The sequence below is a fragment of the Rhagoletis pomonella genome, unplaced genomic scaffold (genome assembly GCF_013731165.1).
Source record: "Rhagoletis pomonella isolate Grant_MI unplaced genomic scaffold, Rhpom_1.0 Rhpom_scaffold_00002, whole genome shotgun sequence".
In the NCBI taxonomy this organism is placed as follows: domain Eukaryota; kingdom Metazoa; phylum Arthropoda; class Insecta; order Diptera; family Tephritidae; genus Rhagoletis; species Rhagoletis pomonella.
This window is the reverse complement of record NW_023458556.1, coordinates 57,585,780-57,590,914: the sequence shown is the minus strand read 5'-3', so window position 1 is coordinate 57,590,914 and position 5,135 is coordinate 57,585,780. Positions and strand designations below refer to the sequence as shown.

The following is a 5,135-nucleotide window of genomic DNA, read 5'->3' as shown; positions in this document are numbered from 1 at the left end:
CCATATTTCTGAATATACCAGATATATATACATATTTATGTGTGAATGTTAGACCGGGTTAGTAGCCATGTGAAAGAAGAAAGTTTGTTATTACCTTCCCAAGTTTGATGGCTTACGTTGAGATGGTTTTAGCATCATAATAGTTTGTGGTATAACCGCATCCTAAAAACGTGGTAACATAATGAGTGTGGGGGGGGGTGAATTCCAAGAAGCCAAGATACTCTAGACTTAAGTTTTCAAACTGCAGAGGTAATTATAAATCTTGTTTTTTTTTTTTTGCGGCCAAACCTAATGAAAGGTCCTAGTAGTGATGGGCAAAACTGCATTTACTAAATACTGGTATTTAGGTATTTATGTATTGTGTAGTGAATATCAAAGTATTATTTACTTAAGTATTTTTTTATGTCACTAAACATTTTAAATGATATTAATTACTTTATGTGTGCTAAATACATACTTTAAGTCAATATATTTACTTATTCTCATAGAACTACATAAGCACGGAGTATGCGAAACTTTTTCATGGCAGAAATATATTCGGAGGTTTTCGATTTCCTGCCGATCGGCGACCATTGTTAGAAAAAACGTTTCCTAAGTTTCGGATTGGGGATCGAACCCTGGCCCCTTCACGTGGTAGTACGCACTCTAACCCCTTAGTCAGAGTGGCCTCTCCCTCCGTTTTTTCCCGGAGCTCGGCCACACAGGAATATTTTTAGGCGGTTTGTTTGAATTTTAAATTTTACGAATACCAAGTAAACCGGAACCTAATTTATTTATATACAGAATCCAGAAGTTCTAAATATTTATTTTACTAAAAATGGAACTTAAGCGTTTGTATTAATTTTATATCTGAAAACTAGAAAATGTTCTACTACTTAAAAAAGGTTAAGGGAAAACCTAACGAAAATCTTTTACTGTTGTTATCGTTGTAGCAGCTTCCTAAATTCTACTTAAATCAGTGCATGGACTACATGTTGTCTTCCCTCTCACTTAACGGCAGGCTAAGGAAAAGCGCCAATCCGACGGGTTTTAGCTTTTGTGAAAGGGATGCAAGATGTGGTCATATAGTGGGCATTTGAAGATGAAACAACTACAACGAACATTTCATTCAAGTTGAATTGAACAGTTTAACTGAGTATCGCGAGTCTCAAGAAGCAACTCGAGCTCTTCGTCTGCGATAGTTGGCGTTGGTCTTCGACGATGGAATTCAAGGGGGGAGAGTTGACGAAAGTGTTGACTGATTCCCGATAAATGGCCTCTCTGCAATATACTCTATTTGTATAGTCGGCCTGGATCAACGGTTGGTGTAATCTCATTCCCAAGACAGTCGGTTCTATATGCTAAAGTTGTTCCCGATAAGGGACTGATGTGTCAACGATCTAATCTTTATAAGATCGGCGAACCAAACGGTACTATATTCTGCACGCTACCAGCGATTTTGTAACCGAAAAATTTTATTACCAAAATTTTTTACCACTTCTTATAGGCGCAATTCTAGGTACTTTTGTGGTCAGCTGAATAAGTTTTGACCAATTTTGGCTATATTTATTTTGTTTATTTAGATAATGTTAGTATTTTTTTTTTAAATATGCTCGACAATTTCAGCGCGATGTTTAAATTTTCGGGCGTTATTTTTAAAGTTCATTGATGGTGCATTCATTTGTTACCAGCTTACAAAATGGTAGCAGGAGTGCATGGACTATAAAAGGGTTTAAAATTTGAGAGACACGTTATTTACCGTTTACGAAATTTTTGTTACCAGCGCAGAATAGATAGGTGTGACTTTCTTATAACTTCGAACTTAAATTTGGTCATGATTTCTGACTGGTAGCAAAAGTTATTCAGGCAGTTTCTGCAATTCACTTTCTAGTGAATTTCCAACCCATTCAATTTGAATTCTAAGTGCCTGATTGTAGAGAAAATATTTAAAATATAACCGGTTTTTCATATTTCCATTTTTCGAGTAACTCGAAACCCGGTTTTTGAAAAAAAAGAACAGTATTTAATTCTACAAACATAGGCGGTTGCATATTAAGTAATTATTATTAATTATTATAGTAAATATATCAACATACATATGTCCTTCATAAAACCGAGTACTTTGTAAAAAGAGAAATATTTACATACGTACATAAAGTCGTACATTAAAGTAAGCAAGGCATACAAAAACGAGGGAAATTGATTAGCGATGAATAAATATAAATTTTTTTATTAAAAAATTTCGCTAGGTTTGCAAAATTTCAGAAAACCTTGAAACCACAAGCATTAGTGATGTAGTTTGCATTTTACAGCATTCAAAATCCTATTCATTAAGCATGAGCAGTCAGATATTTAGCTCTGTAGAGATATTGATTAAAGTGATAGCATGCAAGTTAGTTTATTTTCCAAATCTGCAATTCCATATTTTTACCAATATATGTAGAGATATAATAATATTATTTATAGTCTGTGACATTGCATTGAGAATGCATTCATAACGGCAACCAGAAGAATGTATTCTACAAACTAGTAAATATACAATACATAAACACGTGCAAGATTATGCAGTGTGACTAGAAATTCCTTGGAGACTTCACACAAACAGTATTCTGCATCTATGAAGCTCGAATAGTATTCCCAACATAAAATATGAAGATTGCAATTGATTATAACAGCGCGCTAGCACAAAGAGGACTTGTGCGAAATGACCCTATAGGAAATACATGATTTTATGAAAACTGAGAAATTCGCTGGAAATAATTGGAAACAGACTTAAATTGGGGAATTAAGGCAATTTTTTGTACTAAAAGATATTATTTATATAGTAATCTTAATTGTTAGTACGGCTACATATCTCCTGGGTATGGATTTAATTATGCTGCTATGCATACATTTTTTCTACATATACTTGAGATTAGCTCTACCCTTGACTCTAACTTAATGTCCATAACTGCATTTGTCAGTATAAAGTTTTTGAGGAATCAAAATCAAATACATGCATAAAATGTATGTATATCATTTAGACAAATATATAAACTGCTTGCACGCAAGTGCCGGTTATGCAGAAAGTACGCAACTTGTAAAGTTTTCCTGCAGAACAACCACTCTTTTTAGAAGTGTGTGTACCATCATGGGTGTGTACCTATGAATGTGTACAAGCATGAGCAATTGTGAGGAATTTTTTAAATGAAGTTTTAGTAAAGATGCATGTATATGTACATTAGTGTGCATCATCACAAAAAGTTGCGGATTTTCCACAGGAATTATAAAATCTGTTATCTTGTAAGACTTCCGCAAAATTTATTCGGTTTAATTCATATTAAGATTTATGTGAACTAGAAATATTTGAAAATACCTCTAAAATTCTGATTATGTAGAATACGTTGAGAAAAATTTTAAACATTTTAATGCAGACCTTTTAAGCTTAATTTCTTTTATAAACTGTGATGATTTTTTTGAAAATATTTCGACGCAAATATTAAAATATAATGCCCCGTATTTAAAGTCAAAATATAGTCGAACCTAAAGTTAAAAGCAGATTTTTGACATAACTTTCAATGTTTTATCTGTCAAAAAAATCTGCTCTTACTTTAGAGTCGACTTTATTTTGACTATTATAACTACGGCCGAATAAATTTTATTAATTTTTTTTTGTATTTTTTTTTGTATGGAGAGTAACGCACCCTAGTGTACATACATAAGTTATTGATTTTGATTTTATAATACGTATGTACATAGGTAGGTATTCACATACGAGTATTTTTCGATTAGTTTCTTTGTGAAAAAGTATAAGTTATATTTTTCTATTGAAAATATTTAATCACATGCTAACTTTTTTTTTATATAACTGCATTATGTATGTATAGTAACATAATATTTATGTTGAGTTGTTTAGGGGTAAAAATTTATTTCGTAAGATATTATGAAATCTTCGCTCTCAGGTGGACATGATGGTATGTATGTGTGGTGTGTGTGTGTGTGTGTGTGTAAGGTTAAATTTTTCAGTATACTTCATATCCGTGCATGCTATTTGTATGACTCACCTTAATTGAGGGTGGACCACTTGAATGTGAATCATTATCCGCCAATACCGATGGATTATTTTCATCAACTACAATAATTTCATAGTCACCATCTTGTATTGTGCGAGCGCCTGCAGGCAACAATGATGTTGATGTTGTTGGTGATATTTGTTGTTTTTGTTATTGATAAATGATAGTTGACGAAGTTATTAAGTCACATTGACAGTGGCATTTGTATTGTTGTATTTTGGTGTTGTTAAACGTAGTTGAAAATGGCCATTGTCATTGCCGTTGGCGTTGAAAATTCATATTGATTGTTATAGTTGAATTCCCAGTGATTGCATTTACATGTGTTCGTGTGGCACGTAGTATTTAGCAGAAGAAGAAGAAATTTCATAAATAAATTTTATTGAAAATTATGCATTGCAATTATTGAAGTTATTCAAAGAACAACAACAACAACAAGGAAAATCTTTAACAATAAAATAGAACAGAAAGTGAGGCAACTAGACAGATACATACATACATATGTATATAGGTAGATAGATAGAAGTTTAAATGTAAGTAAATATATATGTTTATGGAACACGGAAATGTAGATAAGTTGCATATAAAGCAGCTTAAGGTTAATAAATATAGCAGCTATTTCCTTTTGTTATACTCTTACATACGTATATTAGCTTAAAATTGTATGGCCTTATTCATAAAAAATATAGTAGGTTTAAAGAGCTTTATATATTGACGTTTTCAAGGGTTTTCCAATTTATAAATCTTTTATAAAACTACTTTATTTTTTATGAAATAGGCCATTATTTTGTATTTAAATAGTAGGTAGCTCGCATAGCATATTAAAGTGAAAAACACACCGGAAGAATAACATATTTCTAGCTCAGAAATTACGAAAATTGCCAACTCATTAGCAACGGTAGTCAAGGTGGATAGTAACCGATTGGTGGAAAACCGATTGAAAAAAAAAATTGTGAATGCCTCTTTTTATTTTACCTTAGAAGCATGATCTTGTTTACTATGCGATAAAAATTTAGAACTTCTTAGTATTTTAGTGATAGTTGAATTTTAGAAAAGTTTCAATGCTAAAAAGTTTAATAAAAAGCGAAAGAGAAGTCAATTTTTTTT

The 5,135-nt window shown here is 32.0% G+C and overlaps 1 protein-coding gene across 1 annotated transcript in view; it reads right to left on the bottom strand.

Annotated features, from left to right (window-relative positions):
• The window catches only part of LOC118733859 (neurobeachin), a 20,078-nt gene that overhangs the window by 14,526 nt on the left and 417 nt on the right, over positions 1–5,135 (bottom strand). The window lies entirely within an intron of this gene.